Below are 20,348 nucleotides of genomic sequence, written 5' to 3'. Positions count from 1 at the left end.
AAGGCGCCGATCAGCCCTTTATTTCTATTGTTGTAAAAACAATTCTATATCCGGTATATGGCTGTATACAGTGCGTGGGATAAATTAAAAAATATCTGGTACAGCTAAATTGTATACTATTGAAAAAATTTAAACGACTACTACAATGCGCAGGGCAAAGCGAAGAGGACGGGGATGCGGAAATGCTGCTGGGGTTTTAAGCTGCGGTGAAGTGACTGGGGATACAGCACGTGCTTCAGAGGGACGTCCAGTATCGCACACATCCACCATCCCTGGCTTTATAGGACAGTTGGGCAGGGGGTAGGGTACATAACTGTCGAGGCCCAATCAGCGTGACCAAGTGTTACGATGGAAGGCGGAGAGTGCTTTCAGTCATGTATCCACTCACTCCAGTCTCGAGGCTAGCCAAGAGTCTGACACTCATGTCTCCAAACCTGCAAAGTTAGTCCATAGTCATCCCACCCTTGCCCACTCCGAGGAGCTCTTTTTGGTTCCTTTTCCCCAATTGCACAGTGTAGAAATACTTGATGACTCTCAGGAGCTACCTGAGAATTTTATCTGTAGCGATGCACAAAATCTGAACCAGCAACCTCAAGTCCTGAGGAGTGATGATGAGGAGACCCAATTGCCGTTAAGCCAAACAGTTGACATGCCCAGTGTGCAGGAGGAGCAGCAGCAGAGTGAGGAGATGGACAATGAAAGAGGGGCTGGACAATGAAGCGACTGACCCGACCTGGCAAGGGGTGATGTCCAGTGGGGAAAGTAGTGGAGGCGCAAAGAGGCAGAGGGATGTCCAGAGGTAGAGGACAGATGATTTAGGGGAGGCAGGACATAGTCACCAGGGCCGAAGCTTCCCCCGAAGCAGCCAGCCACGTCAAGCTCCCCCCTTTAGGTCACACAGTTCTTTGGTGTGGAGGTTTTTTAATGTTTGCGCGGTTGACAAGCTGGGCGAGGTGTGCACACTATGTCACTCCAAACTGAGTAGAGGCTCGGAGAAGAGCAACTTGACCACCTCGGCCATGCGGCGTCACCTGGAAGCAAAGCACTGGGCTTAGTGGGAAAGAGCAAACGCAGGAGAACCTGCACCCGACGTTGCCACTGCTGACTCTTCACCTGTTCTCTCTGCTAGAGCTACAGTCCAGACCACCATCAGCCAGGACACTTCCCCATATGCCTGTGCTTCAGCCGCTTTGGTTCCTTCTTCACCTTCCCCTTCGCCTGCGTCTGCTCCTTCGCCTGCACCGTAATGCGCCTCTTCAGTGCAATTGTCTCTCAGTCAAGCATTTGATCGTAGGCGTAAGTACGCCTCTACTTACCCCTCTGCCCAAGCCTTAAACTGCCACATCTCCAAATTGCTGGCCATGGAGATGTTGCCGTTCAGGCTTGTGGAGACGCAAGCCTTCCGTGACCTCATGGCAGCTGCCGCACCTCAATATTCCGTCCCTAGCCGCCACTACTTTTCCAGGTGTGCCATCACAAGTGGACAAGTGCTTGAGGCCAGGGACGCTATATATCACTCACGGCAAACTGAGTGAATGTTGTGGAGGCGGGTACCGGGTATCAGGCAGGGACCGCCTCCCTCCTCCCCCCGCCTAAGCTTTAGCTTTAGTAAGCATTAGCTTTACCTTTAGTAAGCATTAGCTTTAGTAAGCAGGAAAAGAAGTTTGATTTCTGCGTGAGGCGGGGAGAAGGGCGGCAACTATTAATTTGGGTGGGGAACTGCCCAGAACTAGTCATGGCTCTCTGCCTGTAAGCGTGCAATACGGGGATGATTGACATGCAGGCTGGAGGGAACCACATGTACTGATTGTACTGAATTTACATAGGCAGCTCATGGCATTGGGGCTTTTCTGTCTGCGCCAATTCAAGACTATTTCTTTATTGGATGGGCAGCTCACACTAACCTCTGAGGTCTATGAGGGCTGAGCATTGCCTATTTGCACATGCACAGATTTCTCCATGCCATGGCAACCATGATTTGAACAGACTGCATGCAAGGCAAGGTCTCCCACCTACTATGGATTTTGCTGCATTACTTTTATTTGTAGCCATTTCACTGTATGTAGATACTTTGTCTTATGATTTGTGGCTTTGGATGTCTTAATTTTTTTGGGGGGGAGGGGGGGGGAGGAGGGATTCAGGTACATTCACACATGATGTTTTGTGGCGGATTTAACGCTGCAATTTTCTTGCAGTGCAATTTGCTGCACACCTGATTACTGTTACTATGACATATCAGAGGTTGTAGAAAAGGTATGGTATATCATATGGTACACCATGTTTTGACTTTTTTTGGTAGGGGGGCCCAGACACTTTGGCTGTATGGGGCCCCAAAATTCCTGATTATGGCCCTGGGGTCAGGTATGGAGGGCACCTTTCTATGGGGGGTGCACACTGACTGCATGTCACAGCCTCCATAGGTTATCATTGCCTCCCTATAGCGTAATCAGGCCACCAGCAAGGGGTTACATTTGCTCAAGTCCCTTCCCTCCCTTTTCTTTTTTCTTCTGTGCTGCCAATGGGTGTAATTGCCAGGCAGGGTTCGGGCCAGACAGCTTGCCATGGGGTGGGGGGATAAAATAGTGTTTTTTCCCGCTCACCTGGCAGTCCACATTGCTTTCAGGAGTGGCTTGCCCATCCTCCCTCCCTTGTTCTTGTAAATAAAATAATTAAGAATCATAATAAATTAAATCTTTTTGTTAAGATGTGGTGCCCTGCTGTGGGACTCGACCGTTCACTTGCCAGATGGTACACAACCCCAGACCTTATTCCCTGGGTTGAGCAGAGTGGCCAAGGTTTCCTGGTTACACCCACACTGCAAGATAGAGTACGTAGGCTTCTAGCAACTTTTCTCTATCCGTATCAATTCCTCTGTTATAGGATACAGTCCTGCACCTTTTGACTTATTCACGGCGTGGGCTGGGATGATCTCTGACTTTGTCCTTTCTGAGAGTGTTTAGCACTTCGTAGTGTGTAAAAGTGCTGCTTTCAAGAAAAGAGGGTCTGTGCGTCCCATGTGTGTCTGTAGACTAGACTACACTGGACTTGTTCTCTAACAGGGCCCAACATGACTGCTGTAGGGGCCATTCTGGCTTGCGTCCTCTCTGTACGGGAACCAGACTATGACTGACTAAGTTTGTGGCTACGCTTCCTCTTCCCATGTGGCAACCTCCTACAGGGTATGTAATACCTGCTGTGAGTGGTGAAGAAGAGAGTGCAGAAAAAGAAAGAGAATAGAGATAGGTGGAAAAGAGAAAAAGCTCTCATTGGTGCACAAATCACAGAACAACAACCCCTTGAGTACTACAGCTGTGCAAAACATAGGTACAAGACATACAGATGTAGCCAGGGTTAACATGATCCCTGACGCAACAATTGTGTCAGGGAGCTGTGTTAAGTCAATTAGAGTGTCGAGTTAAATGCGTCATTGTGATCATGTTAACCCTGGCTACATCTGTACATCTTAGCGACATCTAGTGGCAAAACTCAGGTACTACTTCATTACCACTTTTACTTAGGAGTACATGCTTTTGCGAGGCGTGTATACACTAGTAACACCACAAAGATAAGTCACAGCTCTGCAGAGCAGATGATGGATAGCACGTGTTTCGTGTACTGCAGGAGTCTGCTCGTGGCACACTATTTGCTATCTGTGCAACGAGTTAGGCACGATACATGCCATTTGGTTTAAAAGTTCATGGTTGGAAGGGAGTTAAAAGCTGTGGCCAACCATCACCCAGCAAGGAAATTTCTTGTGTGTTGTGTTTATTATTAACACGCTTGGTATGGAGCGTATATGCAGTTTGGGAAGGAAGGATCTGGAGGTGTTACAGCTTGATGCACTTTAGGAGCTCAGAAAAGCTTTTTTGACTTTTCTCAATATATAATAAAAGCATTTTCTATGTCCTGGAATCACAGACAGGTATATAAACGGTACCATGTGTCTCCCTGATCTAACAGCTATCTAACATGTGAGGAGTTTGGAACGTGAATTACTCCTGACAGATCCCCTTTAAATAGAGGAATATGGTCAACAAATTTTGTCCACAAAATTGCGCCAACTTGATAAAAGTGGTTACCTGCATTAGCGTCATTTTGTGGCTCACACTTCATGAACAGCTGTGAGCTCATGTTACTGCCCCTGTACTTAGTTTATATTAAGGGAACTTTTTAATTCTTTGTTTAACCCTTTAAGAACCGAGCCAGTTATAATTTTTGCGCTTTTGTTTTTTCCTCCTCACGTTTAAGAGGCCACTGCACTTGCATATTTCCCCCTACAGACCCACTTGACCCTTATTTTTTTGCGACACCAATTATACTTTGCAAATACAGACTTAGGCTATGTGCACACGCTGTATGAGACCAGCCGTTCCGTGACCCCGTGACTTAAGTACCGGCCGGGTAATCTTTCCGGTCGCGGAGCTCTGATGCGCCCGCATCAGAGCTTCCCATAGCACACAGTGAAGCAAGCGGCCGGAGCCGCTTGCTTCACTGTGTGAACTGACAGGTCTTTCTGCGGCCGGAATTCACTGAATTCCGGCCGCAGAAAACTGACCTGTCAGTTTTTTCCGGCGCCACACGGAATCCCGGCCGGAGCGCATACGATGTGTGTACGCTCCGGCTGGGATCCCATTCAACATAAGGCTATGTTCCACCCCGCAAAACTACGGCCATGGTTCTGTGGTGAGAACTACGGCCGTAGTTTTACGTAGTGTGAACATAGCCTTAATTTTTCTATAAAATATGCTGAAAAAAACTGGAAAAAATTATATGTGCAGTGAAGGTGAAATTCCTTTTTTTCGAGGGGTTTCGTATTAACGCCATAAAACTGACATGTTATCTATGTTCCTCAAGTCAGTAATCTCTCTATTCCCATCCTTATAACGCTTTTATTGTTTGGTCTATGGGGCTGTTTAAGGTGTAATTTTTTTGTGCTGTGATCTGTTCTTTCTTTTGGTACCTTGTTTGCATATATGCGACTTTTTGATCACTTTTTATTACATTTTTTCTGGATTTAATATAAACAAAAATGCGCAATTTTGCACTTTGGCGGGTTTTTGCGCTTACGCCGTTTACCGTGTGAGATCAGGAATGTAATCATTTAATTGTTTGGGCAATTACACACGCGACAATACCAAATATGTTTATTTATTTATTTGTATTTATAAAATGGGAAAAGGGGTGTGATTCAGGGAGGAGATCCCCCACTAGACACCAGGGAGAGGGGCCACCACCACTATTCAAATGCAGCTGTCAGCTTTGACAGCTGCATTTGAATAGTTAATTAGCCAGCCGCAGCTATCGGCCGCAGCGGCTAATACCCACGGTCCCTGGCTACAAATAGCAACCGGGGACCGCGGGCTGCAGAGAGGGATCACGCCGGGAGCCCTCTCTGATCACCCTTAACAGCCGCATGACGGGTATACCCGTCATGAAGGGGTTAAATATGGCATTATTTTAGAAATTTTGTTCTGATCTCTATCACTTACTATTATAGCTTACTGCTTTCATTTGCAATTTGTAATTTACTGAGCTTGATGGTTAATTCGTGTAACATTACCATCATGGCAATGAATATGCATGACAATAAAAAATATATGTATTTGAAGCCTAAAAAGTAATATCACTTATGACCAGCAGAGGGTGACATATGATCATTATAAGAACAATTCAGATAGTAGTCATACAGAGTATTAAACAACACAATATAACTCCAAGTAAATCAAACTTCTGTGAAATCAAACTGCCCACTGACAGACTCAATAAAGGAGTGGTTCTGCAGGTGGGGACCACAGACCACTTCTCAGTACCTATGCTTTCTGGCTGATGTTTTGGTCACCTTTGAATGTTGGTGGTGCTTTCACACTTGTTGTAGCATGTGACAGACTCTACAACCCACATAAGTTGCTCAGGATGTGCAGCTCATCCAGGAGGGCACATCAAGGTGAGCTGTGGCAAGTAGAATTGCTGTGTCTGTCAGCGTAGTGTCCAGAGACTGGAGGCACTACCAGGAGACAGGTCAGTACACCAGGAAACGTGGAGGAGGCCATAGGAGGGCAACAACCCAGCAGCAAGACCATTACCTCTGCCTTTGTGCAAGGAGGAACAGGAGGAGCACTGCCAGAGCCCTGCAAAATGACCTCCAGGAGGCCACAATGTGCAAGTTTCTTCACAAATGGTTAGAAACCGACTCTATGAGTATGGTATGAGGGCCTGACGTCATGTCTGAGCACATGTGATAGACGTGAAAGAGCCTGGAAACTCTGTGGTGAGCGATCTTCTGCCTACAACATCCCTCAGCAAGTTCAAGGGAGGCCTGGATGCTTTTCTTGAACAATATAATATTACAAGTTATGGGGATTAGATTTCCGGCGATACGTTGATCCAGGGATTGTTCTGGTTGCCATTGGAGTCGGGGGGGGGGGGGGGTGTTTCCCTGTGATGGGGCAATTGTCGTCTGCCTCATAGGGGTTTTTGCCTTCCCTGGATGAACACAGTAGGGTTTCTCTAGGTTGAACCTGATGGACTCTTGTCTTCTTTCAACCTTACTTACTATGTTACTATGTTACTCCCCTCCAGCAGTTACTGTGTGGGGCCCCCTCCTCTCTCTCCCGTGTGCTTCTGGTGCCGCTTCGTCTCTGATTCTGTCAGTGAGGGAGATGGGAGATAAGGAGTGCAGCACCGATGGCAGGAGGAGGAAAGGAGAGGGGAGAAGGGGGGCCGCAGAACATGTGGAGAGAGAGGAGGGGGGGAGGGGGCCGGAGAAAATGTGGAGAGCGCTTGTTTGCTTGTTTGCTCCTCGTTCCCAGCTCGCTGCCGCTGCTATTCAACGCAGCTGCAGCGAGCGGGTGAGTGCGGGAGGGGGCAGCGGGGAGCTGCGGGGGGGCTGCCCGGGTGATCGCTGATCGTCCGGGCAGCCCATAGGATATAGCAGCATCTGCTGCCGACGCTCCTATTCAACGGAGCGACGGCAGCAGATCGCTGCTATATCAGTCGCTTGTTTTTCAACATGATGTCGGCTGATCGTTGCACTCTATTCCACGGGACGATTATCGTCCGTAGCGGCCGATATCGGCCGAATACGGACGCTAATCGTTCCGTGGAATAGGGCCTTAAGTTCCCATTCGCACTCTGGCCGGCAGGGCCTGTAGTGCCGGACAGATTGTGCGGTGCGGTGCGGGGGGGGGGTTGGGGGGTTGCGGGCGATCGGCCGGCGGCCAGAGTGCAGGGCGGGTGGTGGGGGGGATCTCAGGCAGTCCTGTGCTGAGGTCCGGGGCTGGCTCTCTACCAATCCGGAATCGCGGGCACTTTCCTGATATACATCAGGAAAATGCCCGTGATTCCGGCGCTCCCATAGACTTCTATGGGGGCGTCCGTGCCAGATTTCCGGACGAAAATAGGACAGGATCTAAAAAATCCGGTCCTATTGTCCATGTCTAATGTTAGCCTATGATTTTCCGGACGTGTGAAGGGGGCTTTACCCTGCAGCAGCCAGCAGCACAGGAATAACATTATGCAGCCGAGAGGCACTAGTATCAGCCATAGGTGTGAGGTGCAGCACTCTTTTTCTTCCCTGAACAGGAATAACATTGCTTTGGCTTGTGCAGCAGGGTTAAAACCATCTATTCAGGGATGCTGTGTAAAGCAGCAGCTGCCTGTATGTGAGACTAGTTCACACATACACAGTACAGGTGAATCTCAGCTACAGAGTCCCAGGCCCTGCCCCTGGATGATGATGCAGTGACGGGGCCTGTGAATGACGCCCATAGAGGCGTGATTACAGCCAAACCCCGCCCCCCAAAGCCGTGACTATTCAGCCTGAACAAACGCCCACATGACTACCTTACTGGAATTTGCATACTGCAGGGACAAGATCAAAGTATGATTTTGGTGTGTATGGGGCAAAGGCAGATGCTATAGATACATGTTTTAGGTGATTGGTTCCCTTTAAATTTTAATATCCCTAAAAAATAGGTTTAACATAAAAACATTATTTAACCAATGCATTTTTTTTCCTGGTGAGACATTTCCTTTAAATTGCTATGTCTGTTAGCTTAGTGTAACAATACCATTCATTAGCTTTACAGTGGACTCACTGTCCATCACCAATTTAATACATTTGGCACAGAGAAAACCGACTCATAAATGCAAAAACCAAATATACATACAAATACATTTACACCTACTGTGATAAATTCCCCCAATACAGCATATGTATAGGGATATGGAAGGAATTTATCATAGTAGGCACAGTAAGCACAGAAAAACCACCATCTTCCTCCACAGAGCATGTGTAGTTTCCCACTGCATGTGGTTTGTTAAAGGTGCCCTGTTATACAGCATTTTATGTAAGGCCTCTATTATCTGCATTAACAATGTACTAATAGCTTTGTATGTTGTGAGTTCTGCTGCCACCAAGTGGTTGTTTAATGTCAACGGCAGATGAGTCATGCACATGTGCCTGCATGTAGTCATAGCCCCTTTCAAAGTCTACATAGTTGCCCAGATCTGCCAGTCCATATCTAAAAGGGATATGGGGGTTAATAATGCTAGTAGCTGAAAGGGCTATGTGTTTCCTGATTAAGGGCCATATTACACGGAGCGTTAGTGTCAGAGATCATTCTGTGTGTGGGAATTTGGCAGAAAGAATCAGCCGATGTGCGATTTCTCTCTGACCTATTCACACTTCATACTGTGCTGCCAGGAAGCTGACACCTGGTGTCATGCCTTCTCCTGATTCCTCTTCTCTGGTGCTCTAGGGGTTAAGCCTTCAGGTGTTGCTAACTGGCTCCTGAGGCTTGCTCCATTATGAGCATATGGAAGGGCTCTGTGGCTATTATTGGTCTCCTTTACAGCTGTCAGACTCCTTGCTCCTATCAGCGGCTGGGGCGGGAGCTCTGCCAGCATTTAAGCTGGTGGTTTACACCCAAGAGTTGCCAGTGTATGTTTGGTCTCCAGCGTATCCATTGTATTGCTTGTTATTGGACTCTTATGCTGGGAATACACGGAACAATTATTGGCCCGATCGTACGATTAACGATGTCGGAGTACCGATTTTTTTTCATAACGATCAGCACTTAGACGGTCCGATATATCATATGGAAAAATCGTTTCGCAATCGCGCGCCCGCAGCCCGGCCCGCTCGCAGCCCGTGCCCCCCGCTCATCCGCAACCCGGACCCACGGTCAACCGCCGCCCCCTGCGCGGCACTGATCGCCGCCGCTCCGATCATCCCCCCCCCCCCGCTGCTCCGATCGAGGAGCACTGATTGGCTTAAGAGGAGCCGTTTGAAATTCCCGGCTCACCTCTTCAGCAATCAATGCACTGAAAAGGGGAGTCGGGGATTTCAAAGACCTGCTAAGCGGAGCAGGTAACGTATGCTCGTGGCGGGGGCGATCGGAGCGGTGATGGCGGTAGCGGGCGATTGGAGCGGGGGTGGTGATCGGGGCGGTGGGGGCTGTGATCGGGGCTGCGGATGAGTGGGGGGCCGGGCTGCGAGTGGTGGGCGGCCGGACTTTCGCGCGACGACTGTTTACACGGAACGATTGGCAAATTTTTTGCGAACGATGATTTAAGAACAAGATAAAAGATCAAAATGAATTATTTCTCGCTCGGCGTTCGATCGTTCGCTGCGTTTACACGTACGATTATCGTTCAAATTCGATCGTTATCGTGCAAATTCGAATGATAATCGTTCCGTGTAAACCCAGCATAAGGGTGCATTTATACAGAAAGATTATCTGACAGATTATCTGCCAAAGATTCGAAGCCAAAGCCAGGAATGGATTTGATAAGAGCAGAAATCTCAGGCTTTCCTATGATCTGATCTCTGTTTATAGTCTGTTTCTGGCTTTGGGTTCAACTCTTTGGCAGATAATCTGTCAGATAATCTTTCTGTGTAAATGAACCTCTTCCTTATCCTTCTGTACTGTGTTACCTCTTGCGCTTGACCTTGGACTGGATTCTGTTAACCTTTTTGCTTGCTGATTTGGATTTTGATGTTACCGCCTGTTGCCGACTTGGACTGTCTGACCTGCTAGTATTATACCTGTCCGTGTGTTCTGTCTGTCATCCCGTATCCAGGGGCTGGCTGGCAAATTTTAGCCTGAGGGGCAAGCACACAGCACTGGCCCATGAGTAGCCGGCTAGCGACCCCTCTGGCTATTTCCCTCCCCACATCAGTGCGGGGAAGGTAGATGCCACACAGCACCATTCTCACCTCTATATACCCCCCATCTGTATTGCTCCTCACTGTAACAGTGACCATTTTATGCCCCACGTAGACTCCCTCTATGCCCTGATATAACAGAAAGCCCTCCCCCATCTGTGCCCTCATAAAGTAGATAAGCAACCCTCCCCCGCACCGTCATATATAGAGGATAGACCCTCTCTGTTCCCCCATATAATAGTGTCTCCTTATAAAAGTTCAGCCCCCTCTGTGCCCGCAGAAATGTGCAGCACATGGTGGATTTTTTGACAGGTTTAAAATGCCCGATTAGCTGACAATTTTGCTGTTGGTCATCATGTAATATGGGGCGATGTCTGATTAGGCAGAGAATGGCTGTGTGTGTGATAGGAAGCTGCTTCTCTTAAAAGCCACAATAGGTTTCCACTCAGTCATCTCTTCTAATACTAGGTCCCTTTCTAAAGTATGCCAGTTGTTTTAAAGTGTCAAACAGTAAAATCACTAACAGGCTTAAAATGAAAAAGGAAAATACAAACAGTTTTTTAAAATATCTTTCTACTATACGGAAAGTTCTATCTGTCAAGATCCCTAGCTCTTTAAAGTACATTGCACACCTCTTCTCTATACCCCTCTTGATATATCTCTCGCAAAGTGCCTGTCCCTGTTTCTTAACCCCTAAGGGACCAAGCCTATTTGCACCTAAAAGATCAGGCTCATTTTTCAAAATCTGACCTGTCTCACTCTTATAGCTCAGTGATGCTTTAACATATGCTAACAATTCTCAGATTGTTTTTTTTTTAACATATGGTACTTTATATTAGTGGCAAAATTTGGTCACTATCTTTTGTGTTTTTTGTGAAAAACAGAAAAATATCATGAAAAATTTGCACTTTACAAACTTTGAAATTCTCTGCTTCTAAGAAAAGAAAGTTGTATCACATAAATTAGTTGCTAGGTCACATTACCAATATGTCCTCTTTATTCTGCCATAATTTCGTAAACATATTTTACTTTTCTTGGGTGTTACGGGGCTTAGAAATGTATCAGCAAATTACCAATTTTTTATGAAATTTCCAAAACTAATTTTTTTAGGGACCAGTTCTTTTTTTAAGTGTGTTTAGGAGGCTTGTATACTTGAAAACCCCATAAATGACCCAATTTTGGAAACTACACACCCTAAAGAATTAATCTAGGGGTATAATGAGCATTTTAACCCTACAGGGACTGGAGGAAAGTATTCACAATTAGGCCGTAAAAATAATATATTTGTTAAGATTAAAGTATCTCATTTTCATAATAAACATGAGAGAAAATGCACCCCAAATTTTGTAACTCATGTTCTCCTGAGTACAATGGTACCCCATATGTGGGCATAAATCACTGTATGGGCACACATCAGGGCTCAGAAGGGAAGGAGCGCCTATTAACAATTCCAGTTCAGATTTTGCTGAAGAAGTTTCTGAGCGCCAGGTGCGTTTGCAGAGCCCCTGTAATGTCTGCAGAATAGAACTGCCCCCAAAGTCATCCCATTTTAGAAAGTAAACCCCTTAAAGAATTCATCTTGCGGTATGGTGACCATTTTGACCCCACAGGTATTAGAGGAAAGTATTCAAAAGAAGACAGTAAAAATGAAAAACTAGAATTTTTCCAATAATGTTTGTTTAGTTTGAAATTTCTAAATTTCACGAGGAACAGGGGAGAAAACTCACCCCAATATTTGTAACGCAGGTTCTCCTGAGTAGAACGGTACCCCATATGTGGGCATAACCCACTGTATGGGCACACAGCAGGCCTCAGAAGGGAAAGAGCGCCAATTAGCATTTTCAGTGCATGATTTTTCTGAAGAAGTTTCTGAGCGCCAGGTGTGTTTGCAGAGCCCCTGTAGTGTCTACAGAATAGAACTCTCCCAAAAGTCACCCCATTTTGGAAAGTAAACCCCTCAAAGAATTCATCTTGGGGTGTGGTGACCATTTTAACCCCACAGGTATTGGAGGAAAGTATTCAAAAGAAGACAGTAAAAATGAATAAAATTGCATTTTTCCAATAACATGTTTGTTTAGTTTGAAATTTCTTAATTTCACTAGGAACAGGAGAGAAAAACCACACCAACATTTGTAACGGAGCTTCTCCTGAGTGCAATGGTACCCCATATGTGGGCATAAACCACTGTATGGGCACACAGCAGGCCTCAGAAGAGAAGGAGTGTCATTCTAGTTACAGGCAATATGTGGGTGTTTACTGGCTATCTGGGGTGGTAGTGGACAATCTTGGGGTGTTTACTGGCTATCTGGGGTAGCCACAGGCAATCTGGGGTGGTTACAGGCAATCTGGGGGTGTTTACTGGCTATATGGGGTTTTTCCGGGCAATCTGGTGGTGTTCACTTGCTATCTGGGTTGGTGATGGGCAATCTGGTGGTGTTCACTGGCTATCTGGGGTGGCAACGGGCAATCTGGGGTGGAGACGGGCAATCTGGGGAGGTGACGGGCAATCTGGGGAGGTTGACAGGCAATCTGGGGAGTAGACGGGCAATCTGGGGTGGTTGTGAGCAATTTGGGGTGGTTGCAAGCCATCTGGGGTGATTACAGGCAATTTGGGGTAGCTACGCGCAGTCTGTGGCAATCTGGGATGGTTACGGGCTGTCTGCGATGGTTACGGGCAGTCTGGGGTCATTACGTGCTATCTGGTTTGGTTACAGGCAATCTGGGGGGGTTATGGGTAATCTGGAGAGATTACGGGCAATCTGAGGTGGTGACGGGCAATCTGGGGAGGTGACAGGCAATCTGGGGTGGTTACGGGTAATCCGGGGCACTTGACTTTGGTGACAGGGGTAAAAAAGTGCCGGCCTCCATTTGGAAAAAGCGATCAGCGGTATATAGTATATACCGCTGATCACTTGTACTGGGACCACACCGGGTGGTCCCCGATCATTGCCCCATGCTCTCCGTCACCTCCGGTGGTGGAGAGAATGGAGCATTTATCATTTTTAGAAATTCCATCACTGTGAACAGAGTCTGTTCACAGTGATGGCGGCGGCCATCTTTGATCAGATGGCCACCTAGGGAGGGGAGGGTCAGTGACCAGGTCACTAGGGTTAATTCTGGGGACAGGAGGGGGACATGTTTTCATCTCCTCTCACTGTGGATTCACTGTGAGAAGAGATGAAAGTGTTCAGCTGCTCTGGCAATGCCCGTTACCGTTTCCCGCCGTTATATTGTTAATAACGGCGATCGCCTGTGAGGGAACTGGCCGGGACTGAGCCCACACTCTGCCCCAACCCCTCAGCGACCTTCAGTAGCTGAGACGAGGGGGCTGCGGGCCTTACTGGCGCCGCTGCACTATTCTGCACCATCGCCATAAAGAGCTGATGGCAGCAGTATAGAGCCCATTAGTGATCGCCGTAAAAATCTGTATCGGCGGTCACTAATAACATAATACATGTATTCTCTGGGTCACTACGGTTACGGCGATACCACATTTGTGTAGTTTTTTTTTAACTATTATCACTTTGGTGCAATAGAAACTATCTTCCTAGCAAAAAGCCACAAAAACTGTCGCCACATTGCAAGATCCATAGCATTCTTATCTTTTGCGCGACAGAGCTGGTTTTGGGCTTATTTTTTGCGGGAAGATCTGTAGTTTCTATTGATACCAAGTTTTATATGTATATGACTTTTTGATCTCTTTTATGATGTATTTTCTAAAGTGGATTGATAAAATACATCTATTCTGGTACTGTTTTTTTATTTTACAGCGTGTCGTGCCAGAGAAGTATTGATATAGTTTTATAGATTGGGTCGTTACGAACGTGACGATACGAAATATGTATAGGATTTGTGTTTTTGATCTTTTTGGTGTAACTTTTTATTGTGTATGGGGAATGTAATGCATTTTTATTATGGGGGAGGGCTGGGGGGGTATTGTGTGTGTTTGGTGCACATTTTTTTTCACTTTTACACTAGTGTACATTACTGTACACTAGTGTACTACTGATCAGTGATCATTGATCACTGATCAGTAATCACTGATCACTGATACAATACACTGTATTACCGATGTAATGCAGTGTATTGTGTACACTTTCAGGGTATGTTCACACTATGTATCTGTGCGGCTGTATTTTTTACGCGGCTGGAAATGTGCGGCCATCTGCCGTGGGAAAAAATAGACATGCGGCTGAAAACATACGGTCATTTACTTGGAAGTCTGGTTCAACTAAAAATAACAAATAAAATCTTTAGAAAGTAATGCAAACACCTCTGGATGCATCTGGGAAAGCAGGGAAACAGTTTAGAGGAATCGCTATTACCGGGGTTTGCGATCCTCTGCAGTATGCCGATGCCTCCCATGGTTAATATATTTAATTAATAAAACACATTTTCGTTGTAATAAAGTCCCTTTCGTTGTTCAATAATTAAATTTAAACGAATCCATCATTTTGCAATTAAATATACTGTTAAAATAAATATATATATATATATATATAAATGTATATTTATATATATATTTATTTTTTGACAGTATATTTAATTGCACAATGATGGATTCAATAAAATTAAATTATTGAACAACGAAAGGGACTTTATTACAACGAAAATGTGTTTTATTAATTAAATATTAATTAGTACAGGAAGCTCCATTAAGCCGTTAATTCATATTCCCGGTAAATAGAGCATTCTGTACTAATCAACACTTTACTTTAATGAAAACATCAAATGTTTCTTCTAATTATGTTATCACAATAGCATTATTAGAAGAAACATTTTGAATTATATGTGCGCTCAGCTGATTGGCTGATCGGCTGAGCGCACATATACAGAGCTGGTCCGCAGTACAGTGACTTCATTGTGCTGCGGACCAGCGAAGAGGACACATCGGGGTGAGTATAAAGCTCTCCCCACCCCCTCCCCAGCACTGCACCCATCCCAGCAAGGAAGGGGGGTCACTTAACCCCTTCCTTGCTGGGATGGGTGCAGTCTGACATCAGTCTGGCCCCCAAGGGGTTAAGGGGGATGCAATGCATCCTCCCTTAACCCCTTGGGGGCCAGACTGTAAGCAGCGATCTGTATAGATGCTGCATACTGTAAGTTGCACAACACCGCTCACAATGATGGGTGTTGTGCTCGTTTGTGTGTTTTTTGTGTGTTTCTCCCTTTTTGTTTTTCAGATATCGGTATCCTGTGGATTACGTCGGATTCCATGGACTACGACGATGACCAGCGGTTGTTTGGTGTTTTTTTTAATAAAATGGTCAATGAGGGGTGTGGGGGTGTTTTTATTTGAATAAACAATTTTTTTTCACTTGTGTCTTGTCTTTATTTCTTTACTTTATAGACTTAGTAGTGGAAGCCGTCTAATAGACAGAATCCATTACTAAGTGAGGGCCTAGTGTTAGCCGGTATAAAAAGGCTAACTCTAACCCCCCATTATTACCCCAGTACCCAATGCCACCAGGGGTATTGGGAAGAGCCGGGTGCCAGTGGTCCCGGAGCATCAAAATTGGCGCTCTTGGACTGGGGCGGCAGCAGGCTGGTAAGATTTAGGCTGGGGAGGGCCTAAACCAATGGCTCTTCCCACCCTGGTGTTATCAGGCTGCTGTTGCTTGGTTTTTAACCCGGCTGGTTATGAAAATAGGGGGGACCCTATGCGGTTTTTTAAAATTATTATTATTATTATTATTTTTAAACGCATAAGGTCCCCCCTATTTTTACAACCAGCCGGGTTAAAAACCAAACGACAGCAGCCTGGTAACACCAGGGTGGGAAGAGCCATTGGTTTAGGCCCTCCCTAGCCTAAATCTTACCAGCCTGCTGCCGCCCCAGTCCAGGAGCGCCAATTTTGATGCTCCGGGACCACTGGCACCCGGCTCTTCCCAGTACCCCTGGTGGCATTGGGTACTGGGGTAATAATGGGGGGGTTAGTGTTAGCCATTTTATACCGGCTAACACTAGGCCCCGACTTAGTAATGGATTCCGTCTATTAGACGGCTTCCACTACTAAGTCTATAAAGTAAAGAAATAAAGACAAGACACAAGTGAATTTTTTTTTTAATTCAAATAAAAACACCCCCACACCCCTCATTGACCATTTTATTAAAAAATCACCAAACAACCGCTGGTCATCGTCGTAGTCCATGGAATCCGACGTAATCCACAGGATACCGATATCTGAAAAACAAAAAGGGAGAAACACACAAAAAACACACAAACAGGAGCACAACACCCATCATTGTGAGCGGTGTTGTGCACCATCCAGTATGCAGCATCTTTACAGATCACTGCTTACAGTCTGGCCCCCAAGGGGTTAAGGGAGGATGCATTGCATCCCCCTTAACCCCTTGGGGGCCAGACTGATTTCAGACTGCACCCATCCCAGCAAGGAAGGGGTTTAGTGACCCCCCTTCCTTGCTGGGATGGGTGCAGTGCTGGGGAGGGGGTGGGGAGAGCTGTATACTCACCCCGATGTGTCCTCTTCGCTGGTCCGCAGCACAATGAAGTCACTGTACTGCAGTCCGGCTCTTTATATGTGCGCTCAGCTGATCAGCCAATCAGCTGAGCGCACATATAATTCAAAATGTTTCTTCTTATAATGCTATTGTGATAACATAATTAGAAGAAACATTTGATGTTTTCATTAAAGTAAAGTGATGATTAGTACAGAAAGCTCTATTGCCGGCATATGAATTAACGGCTTATGGAGCTTCCTGTACTAATTAATATTTAATTAACAAAACACATTTTTGTTGTAATAAAATCAGTTTCGTTGTTCAATAATTTAATTTAAACGAATTCATCATTGTGCAATTAAATATACTGTCAAAAAATAAATATATATATAAATATACATTTATTTATATATATATTTATTTTAACAGTATATTTAATTGCACAATGATGGATTCGTAAGAATTAAATTATTGAACAACGAAAGGGACTTTATTACAAAGAAAATGTGTTTTATTAATTTAATATATTAATTATTAGAGGCATCGGCATTCGGCATCATTGCCGGCTATTTTTTTAAATACTCCATACGGACCGCCTGTCAATCCACGGCCGTGAATTTGCACAGTTCCGGCCGCAAACAATGGTCTTGTTCATTTTTTCACAGGTCCGTTTACGATCAGGCCGTAGGCTCATACATAGTGTGCACTGTGCAGCCGTATATCGTATACTTTCCAGCGTACGCATGAACCTGAAAAATATGGCCGATGATTTACAGCCCGCAATACAGCCGCACAGATACATAGTGTGAACATAGCCTCAGACAGGCATCTGCTTGGCCATACTCTGTATGGCCGAGCAGAGGCATATCCATGGTGAGCCCGGGGGCCTTCATTAGGACCCCGGGATCACCATGGAGACCGTCGGGTGCCAGACTTCGCCGCCGGACTTCTAATCAGGTCAGCATACCCGCGGCGCCGACCGGAACCCGTTAGATGCCGCTGTCATTTAACGGGTTAAACTGTCCGGAGCGGAGAATCCTCCGCTCCGGACAGTTACAGGGGGGGGGGATAAGCTGTCACACTGACCGCTGATCCCCCACTCTGCAGCCGCCGTCGGGCAGCAATTTATTCCGATGCGTCCGCTGTTAAAAGTCGGAATAAATCCCATTAGTGACCGCCGTGAAAAGGCAGCATGGCGGTCACTAAGGGGTTTAAAAACTAGTCTTAGTGGACAAACACACACACAGTATACAAATCAGATACGCAGCAGATCTGCAGCAGATTTCATGGTGCAGATTTGATACTGTGTTCAGTTATTTAGATCTAATCTGCTGCGTATCTGCTGCGTATCGCAGCAGAAAATACGCTGCGATACGGTGTGTGTGTTTGTACCCTAAGGGTGCCTTCACACATACCGTATCGCTGCGTATTTCTCGCACAAAACTCGCATCAAACTCAAATGAAAGTAGCTGCGTTTTTTTGTGGTGTTGAACTCGCCTGTGAAAATCAAAACTCTCATGTAAATATCGCACCAAACACGCAGTGAGAATACACATACATTGACTTGATAGCAATCAGTATTCCTGTGGATTTATGTGCAAGAAACTCGCAGTGATAAATACGCAGCCATACGGTACATGTGAAGGCACCCTGAATAGTTTTTTCTTTGTAACTGTACAAAGTTGTTGAGTGGTGCTGCCCTTTTCTCACAGCTGGGTGATAGGTGTGAGCAGCACAGTGGCTCAGTGGTTGGCACTGTAGCCTTGCAGCACTGGGGTCCTGGGTTCAAATCCCAAGGGCAACATCTGCAAAGAGTTTGTATGTTCTCTCCGTGTTTGTGTGGGTTTCCTCCCACACCCAAAACATACAAACAGGTGGATTTAGATTGTGAGCCCTATTGTAACTATGTATGTGCTGCGGAATCTGTGTGCGCTATACAAATAAAAGCATTATTATAGTGCTTGAAAAGCACTATATTGTAATCCGTATTCTTCTTCCGTTTCTTCCATCCATTTTTCTGCACGTAATACAGCCCGAACCGCTTTGCGCACAGACTCCGTTTAAACTGCGTTTCGAAGCCCTGGGCGGTGTGAGGTGTGCTATCTATTTTTTATTTTGATCGGATTTGTCGTTTTTAAGAAATTTACGTTTAAAGACACCTAATTTTCCATCGAAAATAATGCCCACTAACAGCCAATCACAGCACATATGCAAATAGCTGAAATATAGCAGCCAATAGGAATTACAAGGTCTTGTCAGGCAATGTCTCGCAACATCCACAATCACATGTCCACTATTGGCCAATAGAAGATGTAATATATGGAAGGTCCTTAACGATTTTGTCTCACTGACATGAGTAAGATTGTCATGGTAACCGAGCAATGATCTTTACCATTATAAGTAGCAGAGTTCAGTCAGTAAAATAGCAGAGCTGAGGCAGCCATGTAGCAGGGAGGGTAGCCAAGCCGCTCTTAAAGGGACAGTACCCAAGCCGCTCTTAAAGAGACGGTACCCAAGCCGCTCTTAAAGGGACGGTACCCAAGCCGCTCTTAAAGGGACGGTACCCAAGCCGCTCTTAAAGGGACGGTACCCAAGCCGCTCTTAAAGAGACGGTACCCAAGCCGCTCTTAAAGGGACGGTACCCAAGCCGCTCTTAAAGGGACGGTACCCAAGCCGCTCTTAAAGGGACGGTACCCAAGCCGCTCTTAAGGGGGCGGTACCCAAGCCGCTCTTAAAGGGACGGTACCCAAGCCGCTCTTAAAGGGATGGTACCCAAGCCGCTCTTAAAGGGGCGGTACCCAAGCCGCTCTTAAAGAGACGGTACCCAAGGCGCTGTGTAAGGGGAATTACATAAGTCGCTCTTAAAGGGACAGTACCCAGGTCGCTCTTAAAGGGACGGTACCCGAATCGCTCTTAAAGTACGGTACCCAAGTCGCTCTTAATAGGACGGGACCCAAGTCGCTCTTAAAGGGACGGTACCCAAGTCGCTCTTAAAGGGACGGGGCCCAAGCCGCTTTTAAAGGGACTGTACCCAAGTCGCTCTTTTGTTATAGATTATGGCATTTATACTATAAACACTATTTTTTGTCTTGCATATTGTAAGAACTGTAATATTTAAAATTTTTTCGCCAGTAGAGTTATGTGAGGGATTTTTTTTTTTTTTTGCGGCATAAGCTGACATTTTTAGTGGTACACCTTTTAGGTACATGTGACATTTTGATAGTTTCTATATTTTTTAAGGGGCAGGATTAACAAAAAATTGTTATTTTGGTTAGTTTTTTATTTTTTTATGGCATTAATCGGGCGGTATAATTAATGTAATGGATTAATAGACTGGGTCAATACAGACGCGGCAATACCTAATATATGTACCTTATTTATAGGGGATCATTTATAAAGGGGGATAGGGAATGTGTATATTTATTTATTTATTTTAATTAATTATTTATTTAATTATTTAATGTATTTGTTTTAATTATTTATTTATGTATTTATTTATTTGTGTGTGTGTGTTTTTGTTTTTACTTTAACTTTTTCAGGTATATACATATAATGCATTACAGCACATGATCAGTAATGTAATGCATTATATAGTGAAAGAGCTGTCAGCAGTGCAGGGGCATACCATAGTAACACAGATGCACCTGGAATTTACTATGGTAACCCCACGGGTCACGGAATGGGGAGGACAGGGAGGAAGTCTGGGCCGGAGCTGTGGG

The sequence above is a fragment of the Dendropsophus ebraccatus genome, chromosome 3, assembly GCF_027789765.1.
Source record: "Dendropsophus ebraccatus isolate aDenEbr1 chromosome 3, aDenEbr1.pat, whole genome shotgun sequence".
In the NCBI taxonomy this organism is placed as follows: Eukaryota; Metazoa; Chordata; class Amphibia; order Anura; family Hylidae; genus Dendropsophus; species Dendropsophus ebraccatus.
The sequence above is the reverse complement of the archived record's forward strand: the minus strand, read 5'-3'. Positions refer to the sequence as shown.